This window comes from Strongylocentrotus purpuratus, unplaced genomic scaffold, assembly GCF_000002235.5.
Source record: "Strongylocentrotus purpuratus isolate Spur 01 unplaced genomic scaffold, Spur_5.0 spur5_scaffold_2, whole genome shotgun sequence".
In the NCBI taxonomy this organism is placed as follows: Eukaryota; Metazoa; Echinodermata; class Echinoidea; order Camarodonta; family Strongylocentrotidae; genus Strongylocentrotus; species Strongylocentrotus purpuratus.
Genome location: NW_022145605.1, coordinates 5279425 through 5303284, shown reverse-complemented (window position 1 = coordinate 5303284; position 23860 = coordinate 5279425). Strand labels below are relative to the sequence as shown.

General features: G+C 37.4%; 1 protein-coding gene across 1 annotated transcript in view; it reads left to right on the top strand.

Annotated features, from left to right (window-relative positions):
• The window catches only part of LOC105441887 (tripartite motif-containing protein 5-like), a 36348-nt gene extending 19719 nt beyond the window's left edge, over nucleotides 1-16629 (top strand). The window contains exon 3 of the transcript XR_004065166.1: nucleotides 15684-16629. The gene's annotated coding sequence lies outside the window, so the exon portion shown is untranslated. The remainder of the gene's footprint in view (nucleotides 1-15683) is intronic.
• The last annotated feature ends 7231 nt before the right edge of the window (nucleotides 16630-23860 follow it).

Sequence of the window (23860 nt, the reverse complement as noted above, 5' to 3'; positions counted from 1 at the left end):
AGCTACCATACATACAGTGTAGATTAGTCAGTATATTATGCAATCAAAGTGGGAAAGCCTTTGCCCCTTCCCAGCTTAGAGGACACACGAACCCCGCCCAAAGAATGGAAGAGTCCAGGGCACCATGTGAGGAGGGACTAAATGAGTGATTGTATGTGTATGGTGGCCCTGAAGGACATCGCGAATAGACTAAATCGTGAAAAATATGCGATAAAATTCACGATATCGTCAATTTTATCGCATATTTTTCACGAAGAAATTCACGAAATTGACGATATCGTGAACTTTATCGTGAACTTTTCACGATGAAATTGACGATATCGTGAATTTTATCGTGAAAAGTTCACGATATAAAGTTCACAATATCGTCAATTTTATCGTGTACTCTATCGTGTACTCTATCGTGTACTCTCCTGACGGGCGCTTCGTAAACAAAACCAGCCCTAGCTGGGGGAGACAGAGAGAAGGAAAAAGGGAAAGGGAAAGAGAAGATAAAAGGAAAGAAAGAATAAGAAGAAGAAAAGAGGGAAACGGGGGGGGGGGGGCGAAGGGCTCTTGCCTCCTCCTCACTCCCCCCCCTCCCTCCCCGCCAAAAAATAAATCAGAGAGAGAGAGAGAGAAGGGAAAGGGAAAGGGAAAGAGAAGATAAAAGGAAAGAAAGAAGAGGAAGAAGAAGAAAAGAGGAAAACGGGGGAAGGGCGAAGGACTCTTGCCCCCCCCTCCCCCCCCCCGCCAAAAAATAAATCAGAGAGAGAGAGAGAAGGGAAAGGGAAAGGAAAGAGAAGATAAAAGGAAAGAAAGAAGAGGAAGAAGAAGAAAAGAGGGAAACGGGGGCAAAGGGCTTTTGCCTCGTCCCCCCGCCCCCCGCCAAAAAATAAATAAGAGAGAGAGAGAGAAGGAAAGGGAAAGAGAAGAAAGAAAGAGAAAAACGAAAAAGAGGGAGAATAGGAAAGAAAGGAAAAGAAAGAAAAGAAAGGAGGCAAGAGCCCCTGCCCCTGTTTCCCTCTTTTCTTATTCTTTTTCCTCTTCTTTCTTTCCTTTTATATTTTCTTTCCCTCTCCCTTCTCTTTCCCTTTATGGCGGGAGGGGGGGGGGGAGGGGGAGGTAAGAGCCTTTCGCCCTTCCCCCGTTTCCCTCTTTCCGTCTTCTTCTTTCTTTCCTTTTATATTTTCTTTCCCTTTCCCTTCCCTTCTCTCTCTATCTCTCTCTTTCCTATTTATTTGTTGGCGCGGGAGGGGGGAGGAGGCAAGAGCCCCTCTTTTCTTCTTATTCTTCTTCCTTTCCTTTTTTATTCTCTTTCCCTTTCCCTTCTCTCTCTCTCTCTCTCTCTCTCTTATTTATTTTTGGGGCGGGGGGATGCAAGAGCCCTTCGCCCCCGTTTCCCTCTTTTCTTCTTCTTCTTCCTCTTCTTTCTTTCCTTTTATCTTCTCTTTCCCTTTCCCTTCTCTCTCTTATTTATTTTTGGGGGGGGGGGGGGGGGGGGGAGGAGGCAGGAGCCCTTCGCCCTTCCCCTGTTTCCCTCTTATTCCTCTTCTTTCTTTCCCTTCCCTTCTCTCTCTCTCTCTCTCTCTCTCTCTTATTTATTTTTTTTGGCGGGGGGGGGGGGGGAGGTAAGAGCCTTTCGCCCTTCCCCCGTTTCCCTCTTTCCTTCTTCCTCTTCTTTCTTTCCTTTTATATTTTCTTTCCCTTCCCTTTCCCTTCTCTCTCTCCTTATTTATTTTTGGGCGGGGGGGGGGGGGAGTGAGGAGGAGGCAAGAGCCCTTCGCCCCCCCCCGTTTCCCTCTTTTCTTCTTCTTATTCTTTCTTTCCTTTTATCTTCTCTTTCCCTTTCCCTTTTTTCCTTCTCTCTGTCTCCCCCAGCTAGGGCTGGTTTTGTTTACGAAGCGCCCGTCAGGAGAGTACACGATAGAGTACACGATAGAGTACACGATAAAATTGACGATATCGTGAACTTTATATCGTGAACTTTTCACGATAAAATTCACGATATCGTCAATTTCATCGTGAAAAGTTCACGATAAAGTTCACGATATCGTCAATTTCGTGAATTTCTTCGTGAAAAATATGCGATAAAATTGACGATATCGTGAATTTTATCGCATATTTTTCACGATTTAGTCTATTCGCGATGTCCCTTCAGGGCCACCATATAATGTGCCATTCCACGTCTTGACACTATATAGCTGCATCACAACCAACCACGTTTCTCCTCGTGTTCTTTTATTATTGGTAAGACAATTTATTCCTACCTTTTATCATATGTTACTCTGTATACAATTATGATATTACACTGATTTAAATACAATCATTTGAATACAAGTTGTTCATATACCATGCATGTAATTCTTGATAATAGGATGCGTTTTGGGAGATGGATATGTGAGAGTTGGATGAGTGCTTTACTTCAGTTGGTATTTCGGATATAGAATCGATTACACCGGGCTATTACATCTGTATCAAAATCACTGTTATTACAACCCAAAGCTTGCTGTTAATCATTTAGATAATGAAGTATAGAAATAATTTGTTTTGAGTAGTTTGGATACATTAATGCTGGAAATGTACATATCGATAAACTGCTATATAAGTGTAGGCAAACTTCAAGCGGATAATGATTTAGTGTGAATAGATCCTGGACCCTAATATGATAGGGTGTGTTGTGTCACTAAGTTGACATTGAATGTGAAAGTAGCTATAGTCATTTGGAGGTATATGTGAACAACCCATAGTTATTGTCATGAGTAGTAGTGAGTATGTCAGTGTGTTAAAGATGTAAACATTTCAGATGTAAAGTGGACATAGGCCTAAGTAAAATCCCGCGCTGGCAGAGAGAGAGATAACGACCATGTGGTTGGACAGCGGGGAGACCATTAATCTCCTTCTAGTAGGGTTAGTCTGATTAATCAGACCCGCTAAGTATTTATAGATTCTTTTTACACTAATGCGATAGGTTCAGCCATAAAGAGGCTGAGAAGTAGAATAGTCACTGAAGAGAGTAATAACTTTGTTTTTGGAGAGGTGTTCTTTGTTTTCCCAAGGAGGGTATCTCTTTGGTTTTACCCTGGTTATAAAATGCATGTACTGTATGGCATAGGGAGAGAATTCCTTTTTCACCCTCCCTTTTAGTCCAGCCTCTGTACCGTTTTCGTGTAGCGCACTCAATCAGCTGATAAAAATAACACACTCTCAACGTTGAAATTATAGCCATTCCTCTCAATCTGGACCTCGAATATTATCATTATCATTATTATTGATATTATCATTATTTCGTTTCTGCATCCGCTTCTGTAACCGAGTCAAAATACATATAATGATCATATCATAATATAGTCAATTGAATAATATTTATATACCTTTATTCAATTCAATTCAATATACCTTAGTTGACAAAATCATTTCAACTTAATTGACAAATGCAGGAGACAAGGCGCTTACGCAGGATTTTTTCAAGGGGGGGGGGGGGGAGTAGAAATTTGTAGAATTTTATTGACTCTTTGACCCCCTCTCGGGGTATGAGAGTACAAACAAAAATAAAAGTATAAATAACAATGCCATGGCTTATGAATACAATTCACATACATTATACATAGATAATGACACAAGATAAAAACGATAATAGGTATATAGTGTATGAAAGTACAAACATGAACAATGAACCAACTAGTAAACACATATTATTATACATGTACATGTACAATGAATGTAGATAGTGACAGACTGACAATAATAAAAGGATAAGTATAATGCAAGTCTATTTACAAGCTAAATAGTAAACAAAGTAGGCTGTTTCACTATCCTACCGCTACGAGTAAGTGTAGGTTCAGCTCTAATTGTACTTCTTGAAATGCTTGAACTATCTTCTTTCTCTGTTTTTTGATTAAATTTCAACATAATAAGGCGGGTAAATCTCGCTAAAATCTTCAACTGAGAAGGGCTTCTAGTATTAAAAAGTTCTGCCATGTGCAATTGTGCATAGCACTTGGGAGCTTAGACTTACAACACTTTTTTGATAAATATAAACATCTCTCTCTTTGAAAAAACGGACAAACAAAAATATAGTGAAATTCATCTCCTATAAAACAGTGGACAGGCAGAGTGTCCACTGCATATCACAATGTGTGGTGTGTTCGCATCAAACCGACCGGTAATTTATGTGATCTACACCGAAACTTACAGAGAGTAAAAGCATCAGTTTTATTTAGGGTGAGTAAATAGCTTTCAAATATATGGTTGCCTTGTGCAAATGCGATTTGACCATACTGCATCTCTCCATTCCTGACCAAAAATATCATTTAGTCTCAGTTTTAGCAAAGAATTAATATTTAAGCCAAATCCACTATTTTGGCCTAGCCAAAATATTGGATAGACCAGCTTGATTAAATGTGTCTTCAATAAATTTAACCATGAGGAAGTAATTCCAAATGTTCATCTTTATGAATGGTAGAAATGAATTTTAAAAGGACATATGAATATTTGCTATATTTACCTCTCAAAATTCTTGACCAAAAATTAACCATTCTACCCTTCACATGATTCAAAATCAAACCTCGTCCAGTTTCTCAATAAACCACACAGTCTGGAGTATATGAACTTACAGATAATAACGTTCTGAGGAATTTCCTATGGAAAACTTCAATCTGCTTTATATCTTCATGTCCCCAGACTTCACTACCATACATACAATGAGATAGGCAAAATCAAATGGTCAAATAAATGACATTGAATATCAACTGACAACTGCAATTTCTTCGCTTTAGTCAACATACTGTATAACGCTTTTCTAGCCTGCACTATCTGCTTTGCCATTGCCTTTTTGAAAGTACCATTATAATTAAACTGTACTCCGAGATAAGCAAAATCATATACCACATCTATTTTTGCATGACCATACGTACAATTTGGTATCTTCCTAACTTTCCCTCTGGAAAAAAAAATCATTATTTTAGTTTTACTCGCATTGACTGTATTCAGCGCTACTTGTAATTCGTCAGGGCTTTCTGCCAAAATGATCGTGTCATCAGCGTACAATAAACAAGACAACTTTGAAAAAAGCTCTAATTCGTCACCCTGTAAGGTATTTTGTATTTCTTCATTTAACATTTTCAAGCCAGGATACATTTTGGCAATATGCTCTTGAAAGTCATTTAAATAAACAGCAAACAGCAAAGGCGAAAGGTTTTCTCCTTGCCTAACTCCTACGTTACACGAGAAAAATTCAGACATTGCGCCGTTGACAGAAATACAGGACTTCGCACATTTGTACAAGCTTTTAACAACATTTAGGACTTTGCCATTTACATCTATTTTTAAACAATTTAAACCACAAAAACTTTCTATCAATTAAATCAAACGCTTTGTTATAATCTATAAAAGCACAATATAAGCGTTTCCTTTTCTGTAGGTAAAAATCGATAATAGTCTTCAAAACAAACACATGATCAATGGTTGAATATGTTGAACGAAACCCAGCTTGTTCTCACCTAACATACGATTACTATCAAGAAAGCTAGAAATTCTTTTATTCAAGACTGAGGTAAACAGTTACCAAGGCAACTTAACAAGGTAATTCCACGATAATTATCTGGATTTGTGTTTTCACCTTTATTCTTAAAAATTGGGATAATCACTCCTATACACCATTCAGAGGGAACGATTCCACTACCTAAAACAATATTGAACAAATCAACAATAACCCTACGCATTTCTAAGGGGCAACTTTTCAAAAATTCATTTCTGATCAAATCTTTACCGCAAGCTTGGCATTTATAACTTTTTTTAAACCATTAATTCAACCTCTTCTAATGTGATTGGTTCATTCAAAACCATCATTTTGTATCGTCACATTATCAGCATCCAAAGGCATTCTTTCTCTAAATTATCCTTGATTTACATACATTTCTAGAGATTTAAAATGCTGTACAAGATCACCCAAAGAAACGTTGACTGCATTTTAGTTCGACGACCATTACTGTTTAATAAATCCCAAAAGGCTCTAGGGTTTCCTTGTTTTTTCAAGGACCGTAAAGAGGCACTAAAGTCTTTACCATACTTCCTCCTTTTGTACCTTAGCAATTTTTGTCTCGCCTGCGCAGCAAAAAAGCGAGACATAGGCGCCGCTTTTCCGGTGACGGCGGCGACTGATTGATTGATTGATTTTATTCGTCAAGTATAGTACAATGAATGCATACATAAAGCAAAATGAAACGAGAAGATACATTGACAGGATAACCCATGAAAGCCGGAAAAGGCTTATTTCCAACGGGGTCCTATAAAGTACGTGTACAATACGGCATGAGAAAAAATATCACAACTAATAACTACTACGAATATTACGAATAAATAATATAACATAAACAACAACAAAAAATTTCTAGAACTTATAGCAAACAATGTTCTACGGTATATTATGCAAGATTAAACTTAAAAACATGCGCTACACATAATGAACTGTGATTTAAGATAACTGATATTACTGTTCTTGAAGGGATTCAAGCTTTAGGTATTGTTTTAATACACTTTTAAAGTGTGAAAAATTCTTAACTATTTTGACATGTTTTGGGAGAGAATTCCAAAATTGGATACCATTAAAATAAAAAGAGTTTCCAATTTGTCCTTTTCGCTTGGGTAAAACAAAATTAAAATGACTATTTCTTGTATCGTATCCATGGATATTTGAGACACGAGTAAAATTATTAGTAATATAATGATCTACACCTGAGTAGTATATTTATGGACATGGTGTAACACGAGTTGTTTAGACCTTTGACCTACATAGAGTATACCTGCTTCTTCAAGTTCATTTTTCCCGACGTGTGTTCTTGGGCCTAAGCAATTAATAAATCTTACCATCTTATTCTGAATTATTCTTAACTTTTTCTTATCCATCTTGCCCAGACTACTGTACCAAGCAGCATTAGCATAATCAAATAAACATTGTATCAAAGCAAAACACAAAATACGTCTCGACTTCATGTTCATACAAGTTTGGTATCTATACAAAAAATTTAAGCGAGAATTAGCCTTTTTGGCAATTGAATCTACCAAACCTGTCCATGACAGATCACTAGTTAAATTTATTCCTAAATATTTTACTGAATCTTTACTCTCAATCACTTGATTATTATAGGTAACCTTGAAGTCACGTGTATATTTAAACTTTCCCTTCGAACAAAATAAAATACTTTCTGTTTTTCCAATATGTAAACTAAGCTTGTTGTCTGTCATCCATTCGATGCATTTTGCCAATTCTGCACTTAGTTTTTCTTCAATTGACTTAGGATTTGTATCTGAATATAGTAACACACTATCGTCAGCATATAAAAGTAATATAGAATCATTAACACAAGTACACATATCATTAATATAACACATAAAGAGAATGGGGCCTAAAATGCTCCCTTGTGGAACCCCGCATTTAATAGGCTGGGAATCAGATATTACCTTCTGCATAGTTACCACTTGATGACGATTAGTTAAATATGATCTAAACCATTTAACACATGCCGAATCCGAACCCATCACTTCCAATTTCTTTAACAGTATGTTATGATTTACAGTATCAAAGGCTTTTTGTAAGTCCAGAAGAACCATTCCAACAAAGCGCCCTTGAGAAACTTCATTCCTAACAAAATCCGATAAATGTATTAAACATGTTTCAGTGGAATATCCGTTACGAAAGCCGGACTGAAATTCATATATTGAACTTTTTTTCTTGAAAATATTTCTCTATTTGAGCATGAACCGATTTTTCCAAAATTTTTGAAACTACGCTTAAAACACTGATAGGCCTATAATTACCAACGTCAGTTTTGTCTTTCTTTTATGTAGCGGTGTTACTTTTGCAATTTTCATGTCGTCAGGAAAGGTAGAAGACATAAGAGATAAATTGATTATATAATTCAAAGGTTCATACAAATTTCTCGCCCCATCTTTTAAAAATCTGGCTGGTATCATATCTAGTCCAGTACTTTTCGATACTTTCAACTTGTTTAACTCATCTAAAACAAACGTTTCTGTAACTGGAGAAAAGTGAAAACTATCTTTTGAGATGTCTTTCTCGTCATAAAACTTTTGAAATCTTTCACTGTCGGCATGGAATTTGTTCGTGTTTACTGGTAATTTACACGCTAACTTGTCAGCCACAGTTGTAAAATAATTATTGAACTTATTTGCTATTCTTGATTTATCATGACATAATTCTCCCTGGACATTAATAACTGTCTCTTGAGCACTTTTCCCTTTGCCTTTTAGACCTAAACCCTTCAAATTTTTCCATAACTTCCTGGAGTCATGTTTATTTCTTCAATTTGATCTTGAAAATATTCGACTTTAGCTCTTTTAACCTTTCTTTGTACTAGATTCCTTAATGCTTTATATTTTCTTGCGAGATCCAAATTACTAATATCCCTTTTCATATTTTTGTAAGCTACATTTCTCTCTTTAATTATCGCAATAATTTCATTGTTCATCCATTTTTCTGTTCTTTGCTTGATTCTTACTTGTTTAAGAGGTGCACTCATATTAACTATTGATAAAAAAATAGTTTTAAAATATGCCCACGCCATATTTACTTCGTTACATTCTGTTATTTTAGACCAATCGGCTAGAGATAAATTAAATTGAAATCATCTACATTATAACTTTTCATTCTTCTAATGGATATAGTTTTGTGGTGCCCAAACACGGGCCTAATAAGCTTCCTTGAGCAATAAGTTAGTGAATGATCACTTATGCCAAGGTCAATAACGCCACTTTGACATAAATGCTCTTCCTTACTACATAATACGTGATCTATTAATGAGGAAGTCGTCTGTGATGTACGAGTGGGCAGATTTATAAGTTGGTTCAAACCATTTAAATTCAATATATTTTCACATTTTCTGGATAATGGAGACTTTCGCAAAAGGCAAATATTTATGTCTCCTAAAACTATGACCTCATCGTCTTTTGTTAATTTATCAAAAGTTTCGGAGAGTCTTTCAATAAAAGTATGATCTTTAGGGGGTCTGTAGTAGACGCCAAATGTAATTGGTTTGGTTCGTGGTAAAAGGACATCGACCCACAATGATTCAACGTTTTCTAACATGAGATCGGCTCTTAAATTGAAGGCAATATCGTTTCTAATAAAGAGGCAAACACCACCTCCTTGCCCAGATGTTCTGTCTCGTCGTAAAATGCAATATCCATCTATACAGACTTCTTCATCATTTACAGACGAGTTTAACCACGTTTCAGAAATTGCGATAATGGAAATTTTATTCTTAGAAAAAAGTAATCGAAGTTCAGAAATTTTATACAAAATGGATCTAACATTTAAATGGACGAAAATTTAAGGCTGCGACGGGTAGTCGAATGCTCGAGTACCCGCACGGTTGACAACTACTCGGGTACGATTTCTTGTACCCGAATATTCGGCCGCAAAAAAAAAAAATTAAAAAAAAAAAAAAAAAAAAAAAAAAAATGTCCAGGCCCACGCTTACCCGTGCCAGGGAGAGCGGCGTCCGCTGGCATGGTACCGTCGGTAAAAATGTTTCCCAACTCAAGCACTGTCAAACTCACCTTTCAGAAACTGGGACCAAATGTCCAGATTTCTGTTTGGACTTGGAGGAAAATGGATTATTCTGCCATCTTTGGTTTTTAAAACAGCATTGTTTACTGTTATTATTCTTATTAAATCGGCGACTTCAACTGCAACTCAAAGTAAAGTTGCATGCGTTTTCAGCGAGGGACCTGAGAAACTGCCGAGTGGTATGGTAGTGGCAAAAAAGAAAAAAAAGAAGAAAAAAATCCAAAAATCAAAAAATTAAAAAAAAATCAAAAAAATTCAAAAAAAATCAAAAAAATTCAAAAAAAAATCAAAAAAATTCAAAAAAATTATAAAAAAACATGGCGTCCGAATACTCGAGTATTCGCCTGTGAGCCTGGGAGTGTACTCGGGTACCTCATTACACTGTTGTGCACAGCAGGCCTTTTGCCTCGAATTTATCATTAAAGCATTCATAAAGTGTTGTGTTATCGACATTGGTTGGGGTACTTAATTCAGATTCACTTATACGTCGAGTACGTGCAACATTTGCAATGGAGGTTGTGAATAGCGAGTCGCAAAAAGAGGGTAAAGAACATGTTAAACAAGTCCATTTTTCATTTGGGTATTGGTATAATCTAGTATACTCGTGTATACTTATATCTTGGCATTTGGTATGATGCCATTTTTGACATATGGAACACAAAAGACCGTTTTGATTATTCTTAACTGGTTTTTCACATGTTCTACATGGAAATTTATAGTTTGGACCGGGATTGGTTTCCACATCACCACTAAGAAGTATGAGATTAAAAATACAATTCTCTACTCGATATATTTCCGTTTGAAAGGTGGCTGATGAATTATGATAATATAAAATTCGTGATCGGAAATATTTCAAACGTTTTAGTGATTGAAATCGAACATGTCTAAAACTTGTGTGGACATTGTGTGAACATAATAAAAAGATAGACATATAAAATACTAAGACATTCATTTTCAAATACAACGACTAATACTTAAAAAAAAGAGAATATGATTTTAAATACATGTACACAGTTCACTACTAGGAAGTAAAATCCTTGCTCCTCAGCTCGAGTAAGATCATCAACGAAAATTCCGGACAGTCTACTCACTGCATGGCTCCTTCCTGACGCCGCTGTAAACTGGACCTCCGTCGATGATCACCACGCCCATCAAGCCCGGTGGTAGAATCTCGTTCCCCCGCTCTCCTCACCACTGCCTCCCGATGAGTCACACTTGTCCTTGGGTATCCCCACAGCAAACTTTGCTGACAATAAATGATGTTGTCCAGCTGCTCCCCGGGATAAGCCATGTCTACTTTCACTTCCAATGGTATAACACTCTGGACAGTCTGACACAAAAAGTGTGTACTAACGGTGATTGTGTGTGCGTAGATGTTGCACTGTATATGAAGAGAGACTGTATGCAAGACCCATGACGACAAATACTATTTTGCAGGCAACAGATGAAAAGTGATAAGTTTATGAATGCAGGATAATTATGCAGAAAAATGTTTCTGAAGATGTCCTGGCGGATCCTGAAGTCATGAAGAAAACCTTGATAATGTTGGTAAAGTTGATTACAGTACATAGCATGTACAAACTTGAGGAAGGCAGCCTAGACAGGCACCTCCCCCTTCCTAACATCAAAAACTTAACCTAAGGTTAAAAACTTAACCTAAGGTTAAGTTTTTGAATTTTTGATATAATTTTGAAAGTATAAGTTCTTAGTCAATGAAACTTTGACTATAGGGTAATCAAGTATCCCCAATCATGTGAGTAGAATTTCAGATCACAAAGTCAAGGTCAAAGGTCATTTCAGGTCAACAGACTTGGACTATGTTGTAGCATCATCATTGAAAACTTAACCTAAGGTTAAGTTTTTGAATTTTTGATATAATTTTGAAAGTATAAGTTCTTAGTCAATGAAACTTGGACTATAGGGTTCTCAAGTCTCCCCAATCATGTTAGTAGAATTTCAGGTCACTAAGTTAAGGTCAAAGGTCATTTAAGGTCAACAAACTTAGACTTTGTTGTGGCATCAACATCAAAATTTTCAAAATGCTTCTTCTTCGTTATTTTTCAACCGATTTTGATTCTGATTGTTTCATATGATAGGACTAGGAGGGGGATTTAAAATTTCTACACAGAATCGTGAAATTCATTATCTATGCTAATTTATGCAAATTTATTCGAAATCACAAAAAAGGCTTCTTCTCCTTCATTTCTAGACCGATTTTGATTTGGTTTGCTTTATATCGTAGAGCTAACTTTGGTACACTAAACATCTACACAGAATTGTGAACTTGTTCTCCATTAATTAATTATGGTAATTTATGCAAAATTTATTCCAAAAATAACAAAAATTGCTTCTTTTCCCTCATTTCTTGACCGATTTTGATTTGGTTTGCCTTATCTGGTAGTGCTAAATTTGGAACACTAAACTTCTACACAGAATTGTGAGATTTTGCTCCATTGATTATTTATGGTACTTTATGCAAATGAAATGAAATTATGTACCTTCCAGGGCATCAAATTTTTATTTTTTGACCAGTTCAAAAGTGTACCACATAAAATTTACGATATTTGTTGTTGCGAGATGCGGATGAGCGCTACGTCATTGACGTTCTGGTTTATCATATTGAATTGCGTTATGCAGGCGAGACCGCCGAGAGCGTTTCCCTTGTTTATATTTCTTACTTGCCAAAAGAAAGTCACTTTGTAAAACATCAATATCTGTTACTTGAACATCTAATCTTCTACCTAGCTGAATTTTCCTGCTTAGCCTATTCCTTAAATTAAGATACTCTTTACGGGCAGCTTCACAACCATAATTGTGATGCCGAATTCACATTATGTTGTTCTTTATGACTCCTTGTTGTCTTTGACTGTTTCCACTTACACACACACCAATATCTTGTGCAGCCTGTAAAAAAGAGTTACAGATCTCAGAGTAGCAATGATATACTAATTCCTGACTTACATTTCCATGAATATTTTCCATAATTCCTGACAATTGTAAGGTTAATCTGTGCAGCCTATCAGAGTATTCATTTGCATTTTCACGATCCCACTTAAAAGACATGTACCTGGGCTAAGACGAGTCACAAATGGTATTAACATCATGAATTTCTTGGTTGTGTGTATGATTTGATTGCAAAGTCATAACAATAGGACAATGAACGTCCGATAAACACTTATCAAATAAGTAAACCTGGAAGTTTTGTATGTTATAAAACAATTCATGAGAAACAATAGCATAATCAATTGTGCTACAACCCCCATTCTTATTGAAACATGTGAAATTTCCAATACCATTATCATCACCGAGCCGTCCATTGACGATAGCAAGACCTAAAGTTTTACATATGTCAATTACATGACTACCATTGTTATATCCATATTTTTACGCCTGATGGGCATATATGACTTATCCATAAGAGGACACATTTTTTATTTTTTTGTGGTCTCGAAATTTGAAAATTTGAAATTTTGCTCCGTTGGGGGGGGGGGGGGGGGGTAAGGTCAGCTTTTTTAGGTCAACCTTGGGAATTCTTTTTTTTTTTTTTTTTTAATTTTTTTTTTAGAGAAATTTAGGGGGGGTTTACACACACAAAATTACCAAGGGGGGGGGGGGTTAACCCCCCAAACCCCCCCCCCCCCCCTGTGTACGCGCCTGGTACGAATACGGACGACGCGACCGCAGCATTCACGTGCGTGCAACATAGGCTAAACCGAAGCGTGATGAGAACTTCGGTCTGTTTCGCGAACGCTAGCGTGCTGACCCAGTTAATCAAGTCCATTCGTTTACGTGCAGTTGTCTAAAAGAAGACGTAGATGGCGTTAACCAGTATTTCCCATGATACACTCCCTTTAATGGAGACGTTAAGTGATGAGTTATATTATTAGAAGCTATATAGTAGATTGACTGATATCTCAATGTTATAGACATTCGTTGGTTATGTTATTAAGTTGTATTAGAAGCCAAGTTATTATTATGATATCGATGAAGAGTGATATTGCCCTTGTAAATAAAGCACGGATGTAAGGGAAGTTTCTTTGATTTACAGATAGTAACGTAATGAACTTCCCAGATGATATTCCTAGTGATATATTTCAGAAAGAGGACACCGGAGAGTTACGAATTCAATGTATGCGAACAGGTATATTATTTGCGTTTAGTACTTGAAGAGTATTGCTATGCAGCGCAATACTAGATCCACATAATTATTTACAAAAAATAAAACACTTTTGAATGAGGAGGCCAATTAATTCACCGATATGACTTTTTCTTCACAGGTCGTGTGCTCGAGTTGTCAACGATGGCTACTTCCTTGCAGCAGGCTGTCGATAAGAACCTCGAGTGTCCTGTCTGCCTGAGCTTCTTCAAGGACCCCAAGATCCTGACCTGCTCCCATACCTTCTGCAAGGGTTGTCTTGAGACTGTCATAGAGTCTCATCGGAAGCTGTTATGTCCTACGTGCAGGGAGGAGACTTCAGTTCCTGGTGGAGACGTGGGTAGATTGCAGCCAAACATAACAGTCAGATCACTTGTTGAAGATGTGGAGACCCAGGGCCATTCCAATTATAATCAAGAAGACAAATGTAAAAAACATCCGAACCAAGATGAAGACTGTTTTTGTCTTAGCTGTAAAAGGTATGTCTGCTGCAAGTGTGCCATATCAGAGCATGCAAAGGATGCTCACACAATCCTGGAAGCAGGTGTACATGAAACTGCGCAAAATAATACCATTGAGGAACTTGCATCTAAAGCGGATACAAAGATACGCAACGTTGACAACTATGTTACATTCGTTGTAGACAAGCGTAAAAGGGTGCACAACGTACATGAACAACTCAATGATGAAATAGATAATACTTTTGAGGAATCTGTTCAGAAGTTGAGGAAATTAAGGACGGTGTTAAAAAACGAAGTCGGGCAAAAGCTAGGTAAACTTGAGAGTTCATTGGGAGACATGGAGGAGTCAGGTCGTAAACAGCTAGACCAGATTAAGACAGCTCGGGACTTGGTTAAGAATGGTCTTCATATTCCTCTCCAGACAGAGGCTTTTACCTCACATAAAGCGAAGTGTCAAACGCTGGAAGAGCTTCTAAGCCAGATTGGGCCAGATGTGGAGCTGCCCAGGAGAACTGCTGAGGAAGGTGAAAGAGTTGGCTTCAGGAGTCTTGGATCGGATGGACTCCAAATGGGCCAGTTAAGACAAAAGGAGTCCAACTGGATGTTCAGGGAAGATTCGCTGCCTCTTAGAAATGCCATGGGCGGAATGGCAATATCACCAAACAATAAGATGGCTGTCGGTTGTTACGGGGGAGGAATAGTCATGTATTGTCCTGAGTGCAACATGCAAGATATCGTTCTGAAATCTGTTCGAGTTAATGCACTACACGTTATGCCTGATGGTGGATACGTCATACGCGACTCGAATAACAAAATTGTCTTGTACACCGAGCTTCGTGAAAAGCTTGATGTAACGTTTGAGACAATTGATGTTGCGAAAGGTGGATGGCTTGGTGGTCTCACTGTAGACAAGGATGGGCTGATCTTCGTAGGTTACGATACATGCAAGAAAATACAGGTATTTAAGCCAGAAGGTGGCAAGGCAATTAGAAAGATAAAGTGTAACGGATTTGAACCATGGCAGATGTTTGCGATGACATCCAGTCAAACGATTGTCGTTAAGGATTGTTGTTCCGACGTACACGTGATCAACGATGTGTCTGGTGCTATCATTCATAGCATCAGCAAGGATGATGAAGACTCTTACCCTGCTGTGTATCAGGATGATTCAGTTATCATTGCATGGGTTAAGCACGATCAGGGTCTGCTGAGCATCGTTCACTACACAAAGGAGCTCAAATACATCAAAAACATTCTCACTGACTTCGAGATAATCAAACCAAATCGAAATTGGTACTCTTTACATGCATTCAAGACGGGAGAGATTGCTTTCTGCACTTCTAATAGAATTTACATCTTCCATGAGACGTGGGAGTAAATTTCAGTTTTGAATTTGAAACTTGATGTTTCATCGAATATTGGAACTTTAAAAATCCCGGATGCAATCCTTTCAGTGCTCCTGCTTTGTAAATAAGCCTCTATGTAAATCAAAGAGCAGGTCTAGACTCCACTCTATTATAATGCTATCATAATGTTGGCGAATTTCATTATGCTGTCGGCAGTAGATAATGTAACGTTTACTCTTATGAAGTATCAAGATCTTGCTCTCATTATTGCAAATGGTGGTTATTTTATAGACTGATGTAGTTAGATAATCGAGGAGAAGAGGGGGTAGTACACCTTCTAAACGACTGAAAGCATATTGCACATGTAATACACAGTCATGCATTCGGCATTCCTGCTATTATGGTGGATGAGCAGCTGCCTTCTTCCAATGATATTTGTAATACTCATAAGATTCCCTTAGTGTTCATGCTTCATGGTAGTCCAACGTAATCAAATTATTGTTTTCAAAATACAATGTATTACTATGTATCTGAAAATGTTTGTTTTTAAAATATGCAAGATACTTGGCAATCAATTAATGTATAATGTCGGTAATGATGGAGAAGGCGTAATTCTATATACATATGTTTTTTGTTCTTTGTTTCAAGAACATTTTTGATAATTTAGGACATCATTTATTTTTGTCATAGTTGTTTACTGGAAAAATGTGTAAAAATTGTGAATTGTGTAAACGTTCTAAATGGCCTTTCTTTGTACAATCCCTAATTCCCGTACATTCCTCTATCTCTCTTTGCTTCATGAGCATTTATAATTCAGTCATTCATTCATTCATTCAGTCATTCAATCGGCTAGGTTTATTGAAAGAAAAATCCTTGTAAATCAGTCCAAAGACTGATGCATACACACGTTTCATAGTTTTATTGTTCAAAATTATACAAAGACTACATTACATTCACCAAAATTGACTAGGAACAAAAAAATTGGGATAAGAAATGAAGACAAAAAATTGTTAAACATGTTGCACCTTAAATTGATAATAAAAATACCCCCCCCCCAAAAAAAAAAGGGATTATAAAGACAGAGAACGAAAATGATAATTGACAAGCTGGGGAAAACGACAGAGAGAAGAGAGGGAGAAAGATGAGATTGAGGGATCTGTTGAGAAAAGGTAAAAATTGAAGAGTGCCATTTCATTCGTTCATGTTTTACATTTGAATCCTAATACGAGCAACAGAATCTTTGAAATCTTTAAAATATTGGGTATGTATATATAGTTACGAATACATTTATATAAATACCTATACTATGTTCATAGGTTAGCAGACTCATGACAGCAAAATAGAAACCAATGATTTAGCTTAAAACTATCATGTCTTACATCGTCACACTATTCTGGCAGCAAGGAATCAACCGCTGTATAAAGGGGAAAACAAATGTCATTTTAGTTTATAGTCCAAAGATGTGAAAATAACACAGCTATGTGTTGAATTTCTTGCTCAATTTAAATTCAAACTACCCATTTAAGTACTAATTGTGTTAATGTTACATTGATATGCTTTATAGTTGACTAAGAAGTTTAGTGTAAATGTACAAAATGTATTTGTCACATAATATAATGTATACAATCAACGAGATCTAGTGCACTTATTAAGAACTCATTTGTATCCTTTAATTGGAAAGGAAATCAATGTATTATATACTTTAGTTTCTAATGCAAGCTGTAGTTTATCTTATTAGTAATAGTATGCATTAAAGATAAAGACCAGTTATGGTCATGCGATTGATTGTGGAATCGATCAGAAAAGGTTGATCATCTAGCATATAAGTATTGGTGTGTACTGCAAGGTTCTGGAATCATCAAAATGATAAGAAATTTTGCCCAGTCTTCGTAAAGTTACAAGCACTTTACACAGAAAGACGTATATGGGACTATACGCACACGTGCGCGACACGTGCGTTTATCTCTCACAGACCATTAGATAAACTAATTTACCAAATATATCAATTAGTAGGCGGTTTCCCGGCAAATTTGTTATCATCGTGTATTAGTCAAAACATATTCTTTCACATGATTGGTAATAAGAGCTTCCATTTCATTTTTTGAAATTGGGGCGTTTCCAATACTGGTCTTTACCTTTAAAGTCAATTCCCCCTTACTTGGTTTATGATAATTCATAGTAGATTAATTAACTTTCTTTATTATATTTGTTAAGAGTAAAGAGACATCTCAATGTTAGTCGCTATAAAAGCATGCTTATTGTTATTATTATGGAATTATGTTAGTTATCATCTTCCATTAAAATTATGTTACGAATTTCATGTTCGATATCATTATATTTTCTTAAAGGGGATAGAAGAAATAAACTGGAGTTATGAATTTGATCACTGAAATTTCCAGAAAGCTGTTCTTTGTCCTGTGTCATTGGTGTGAGAAAAAAAATCCAGAAGAAGTGAAAGACCGAGAAATAAAAAGTATTGATTTTAAAGAATCCACGCAGGAGCCAGGAGGTATATAGAAGCTTTTGTTGATGATATTCTTATGATATTATGTCAGCGGTTATAACTTATAACGGCAAGCGTGAATGTCAGCCATCAGGAAGAAGAGGGGAGAGGGTAGGGGGATAAGTCCAAGGAGTTAGAGAGGAGGAAAGGAAGGGTGAGGGTTAGACGTATATTGTGTGTTTAATAAAATAAAAACTCATAATTTCAATCCTGTATAATAATATGTTAAAAATATATTGATTTGTTGTTGTTGAAGTATTTAGTTTTATTCTGGAAAAAAAGCAATGCTGATTTTAGATTTTGGGATGAAAATAACTGGAGTTTTAGGAAATAAATTCAATAAATACAAAAAGTAAAGACTCTCCTTCTGAGTCTGCCAAACTTTCTTCAGCTTTCTTTGTATCTAAGGAAATACAGTCTCCGTTTCTGACTTTTCATCAAATACTGAGAGCCTTTAAACTCAATCTACTTGCCTTTAGTTCGTCATTGACAAAAGGATATTAACTTTTCCTACTCTCGCCAAAATTGTACAGGGAGTCGCTTATTCTGATATCAGATATCAAACTCATCTAATACTAATAGAAAGCAGAAAATTCAGAGAAGCACACTTTTGGAACTTTGAACGAAATCGGACAAATAAGTTATGAAGTTTTAAAAGTTGTATAGTAAGGGAACTTCAAATTGGCTAAATAGGTTATATCACTGTGATGTAGTGCCGGACGACTTCCCATTTGCTCCAACAAACGAACTATCTAAAAAAATTATTTTTTTAAACATTTTTTTCACAATGTAGGACTCGGGAGTTATTTTTCTTTCTAGAGGACATATGATATAATGCTATCCATTATATATTTTGAGGAGTGTCTCCGAAGGGAGAAGGGACTTTCAGGTTTGATGGAAACAAATTTAGAAATTAATGATATTTTATTACACGACAAACGGAAGAGTTGTCCATGAAAACGTCACCATCCACTGACCAAATAGCCAGTTTGAGATTTGCAAAGCTTTAGTGATCTCATTTGTCAAACAATCACACCTGCCTTATCAGTTGTTCGTTTGATTCAACCTTTCGCCAATCTGATTCTGAACTTATTATAAAGATTGGATTACCTTTTAATACCATGTTTCTAAGCGCATAATAAACCTGTATGGATCCTAACACAAATAGTTTTCTTTTGTATTGAATTTTTTTTAATTTATTTTTAGTCACTTCAAGGTACATTGATATATTTAACAAATGATTCACACACCAGTGAAAATGAACATTCGATTTGTGATCCCTGCAAAAGAATAATTTTGTAGAATTTTTTAGGCCTACCCCCTCCTTTTTTTGTATATACTTGTATCAATACTGTATCTTTTACTTTTGGGTAGAGACTCTATGTCTCTGATACAAAGCTACCATACGTACAGTATAGATCAGTCAGTATATTATGCAATCAAAGTGGGAAAGCCTTTGTCCCTTCCCAGCTTTAATAGAGGACACACAAACCCCGCCCAAAGAATGGAAGAGTCCAGGACACCATGAGGAGGGACTAAATAAAATGATTGATTGTAAAGCCCATGTGCCATTCCACGTCTTGACACTATAGCTGCATCACAACCAACCACCGTTTCTCCTCGTGTTCTTTTATTATTGGTAAGACAATTTATTCCTACCTTTTATCATATGTTACTTTGTATACAATTATGATATTACACTAATTTAAATACAATCATTTGAATACAAGTTGTTCATATACCATGCATGTAATTCTTGATGATAGGATGCGTTTTGGGAGATGGATATGTGAGAGTTGGATGAGTGCTTCACTTCAGTTGGTATATCGGATAGAGTCTTTTACATCTGTAATCACTGTTAGTACAACCCAAAGCTTGTCGGTAATCATTTAGATAATGAAGTATAGAATATGAAATTATTTGAGTAGTTTGGATACATTAATGCTGGAAATGTACATATCGATATACAGCTATAAGGCAAACTTCAAGCGGATAATGATTTAGATGTGAATAGGTCCATCCTGGACCATATGATAGGGTGTGTTGTGTCACCAAGTTGACATTGAATGTGAAAGTAGCTATAGTAATTTGGAGGTATATGTGAACAAACCCATAGTTATTGTCATGAGTAGTAGTTAGCATGTCAGTGTGTTAAAGATGTAAACATTTCAGATGTAAAGTGGGCATAGGCCTACACAAACTCCCGCGCTGGCAGAGAGAGAGAGAGAGAGAGAGAGAGAGATAACGACCATGTGGTTGGACAGCGGGGAGACCAGTAATCTCCTTCTAGTAGGGTTAGTCTGATTAATCAGACCCGCTAAGTATTTATAGATTCTTTTGTACAGTAGCTATTTACTTCTAATGCAATGTGTCATGCAGAAAAAAGGGGAATGTGATAGGTAATGCGCTGTTAAGACTAGGGTTCAGCCATAAAGAGGCTGAGAAGTAGAATAGTCACTGAAGAGAGTGATAACTTTGTTTTGGGAGAAGGTGTTCTTTGTTTCCCCCTGGTTATAAAATGCATGTACTGTATGGCATAGGGAGAGATTTCCTTTTTCACCCTCCCTTTTGGAGAGGATCGTTGTTTAATTATGCTGACTATTAACTTTTTTAGAATCAGGGTAGCCATCTTGTTTTCACGTGTGAGACTTCACCCCAAGATTGAGTTAACTTTAATCAGACCCGGCCCCCCCCCCCCACTCTGTGTTATTTAGGGTACGCATTGCTCGTTCCCTCTTTTTGAAAGCATCCCTTTTTTAAGACTGCAACATTTCCGGACCCCCCTTTCGCGGGCTTTTCCTGCCTTGGAGACCCCCGGTGGAGACCCCCCTAAATCAGGAAAAATGCTCAATGTACCCACCTAAATTCGGAATAGCTTCTCAGGAGTCCAAAGAAAAACACCCCCTTTTTAAAGAAATCTCCGGGTGAAAAGTCAAATACACCCCTTTTTTTTTTTACAATTCTCGGGCCGGACATTTTGGCAACACGCATGCGGTCATTCCGACCCCTGAGTTGGGGGGGGGGGGGGGGGGGGCCCGGGAATCAGAGCATTAAACAGTCTGAACCATGTTTGATTTTTTCCCTATATAATATTCCATTATCTAACCTGTGCTTTACACCGCTTTTAAATAGAAAAGGAAAGAAAAAAGTCCTTTTATTAGACTGATGTTGCTTCACCAAATCAATTATGTAATTATGATATGTGTTGGACAGTGGCGGATCCAGGGGGGGGGGGGGGGGAAGGCCCCCTGGCAGTGTTCCTTCCCCCCCTCAAGCCACCGAACGAAATATCTGACGACGTAATTTTCCAATTTCCGGACCCCCCCCCAAAAAAAAAAAAAAAAAAATATACATATATATCTTCATCTGACCGTGATTAAATGCCTTAGAACCCCAGAGCTTCCGGGGGCTCTGCCCCTTGGATTTCACCATTCACCTAGGGCCCAAAGTCAGACACCTTGATGCTCATCTGACGGTAATTTAATGCTTAAAAGAAAACCCCTGACCTTCCGAGGGCTCTACCCCCTTGATTTCACCTAGGGCCCTAAGGCGGACGGCTGGATGCTAATCTGACGGTAATTTAATGCCTAAAACCCTTGAGCTCCTGGGGGCTCCGCCTCCTTGACCCCACACCAATTAGCGACCTACCAGTGCCACAAATAAGGTATCAAAATATGCTCATCTGGCCGTAATTCATTGCCTAAAAACCCTGAGCTTCAGGGGGCTCCGCCCCTTGACCCCCGCCGAGAAACGTTCAGCAGGGCCTGCATGTAAGAGTGGGGGGGATGGGGATTTTTATTTTGTCTTAACCCCCCCCCCCCCAAAAAAAAAAAAGAAAAAAGAAGAAGCAATCCTGGATCCGCGCCTGGTGTTGGAATTGTGAGTAAGTTGATTTTAGATTCATAAGAAAGACTTCGTTATGAATGATACTGTAAATACATGTAGTTATTCAGCGGTTTAGTCATTTTGATTATAATAATGGACATGAATGATGAAAGCGATTTAGAGGCGAATGTCTAATAGTTACAAAATGAGTTATTACGATTACCTTGTATTACCTAGATAGTGATTGGAGGAGGCAATGTTATCATGGGTAAAGATTATTTGCGTTGATGAATACAGTATGTTGTTTATTATTGTTGTTTCTGTGTTTATTATTATTGATAAATGGCCATTCAACGTCTTGGCACTATAACATCACAACCAACTGTTGTTTCTCCTCGTGTTCTTTTATTTTAGCACCCTATACCACTAAAGGGGCCTTACAATACATTTTTCACACTTCACTCTGCTACAATATTTACTTGACAATTAAGTAAATATGTACACTTTGAAGGATATTATGTGAGCTGGGCGTAGCTACCGAGCGACTAGATTTTTGCATTTTTATATGTCTAAACGCTGCACTCTTGGGCGCTCCAAAGCCGAACAGTTGTTGCAGCCTTTAGTCAGTATTTGCTATACAGTTTTGTTTTGCTCGGGATCGCCGCCCCTGGTTGTACTTGTACCGGTATAGCGTCCCCGGGGGGGGGGGGGGGGGGGGTACTCACATATTAGGACATATGTGGTGTGCAGCTCTAATGTGTCAGTTTTTCACAAAAAATCCCTAAGCATGGGTTCTACTTTTAACTAAAATACCATTACAAATTGGTCCATTTGGTGCAAACACCCGAAAAAACACCTAAATATAGTGCAAAATGGGTCTTTTTTCAAGAAAAATGCACCAAAATTATCCCTATTAATGGGTAGGGGTTTCGAGGCGTGAGCGGCACACCCCCGTCCAAACCAAATATAGGTAGGGGAGACTTAGGTTAGTTAAGCTGGTTGGTTAGGAGCCACCCCCTCTAAAATAAACCATGACCATTTAAAAAATGAAATGCTTTCATGTGGTCTTACCTTATGGTACGGGAACACATGTGCTAAATTTGACACAGGGACGCAGACTACAAGCTTGGTGTAAATCAACAAAATTTTGCTGTTCAGAGTGAATTCCGTGAAAAGTGGACATGTCCTCATTATCTACACCTTATAGAATTAACTGACTATCATGGTACAGTTAAAAGGAGTATCAATGTATATCATTTTAATCTTATTATTTGATTTGTGTCTAGTAAGACTTTCACTTTTCACCACGATGAATTCAAAACGGTGGGTGTGGTCAGGGGCGTACGCAGGATTTTTTCAAGGGGGGGGGGGTTTAAACAAAACAAAGGGGGATTTTAGGGGGGTTTTCTTAAAAATACACACATAAAAAATGCCAGGGGGGGGGTTTAACCCACAAAACACCCCCCCCCCCCCTGCGTACGCGCCTGGGTGTGGTGTTAGTTGAGCCGATGTGTGTGTGGTTAGTTGAGCCAGTATTTGCAAGTGTGTTTGTGTATGATTGTGTATGTGTGTTTGTGTGAAATTGTGCGTTGTGTGTGTGTATGTTTGCAAGTGGGTGTACTTATTTTATTCAATTGTATGTTTTTGTTTGTATTATACTTTTTGAGGAATAAAATAAAATGTACGCCATTGATCTACATGCATGGCTCAACTATCCTGACACCCTGGCGTGTTGGTGTTAATTGAGCCACTTGACCACTTTTTTAAAATCTCCCCTGCCTCTAAAACATAAAGTGTTTTTTTCGTAATATACAGATATAATATGCCTAACAAACTGCTCTTTCGATCCCACCCCCAAACAGCCTTAAAAAACATTACCCAAGGGCACCAGGTGACCTTGAGTAAAAAGTGCCTCAACTAACCTGAGTCTCCCCTACCCCCTAGTATTAATCATGGACATTGGAAAATGTATTTTATGTTTCACATTTTTCAGTGCACTAC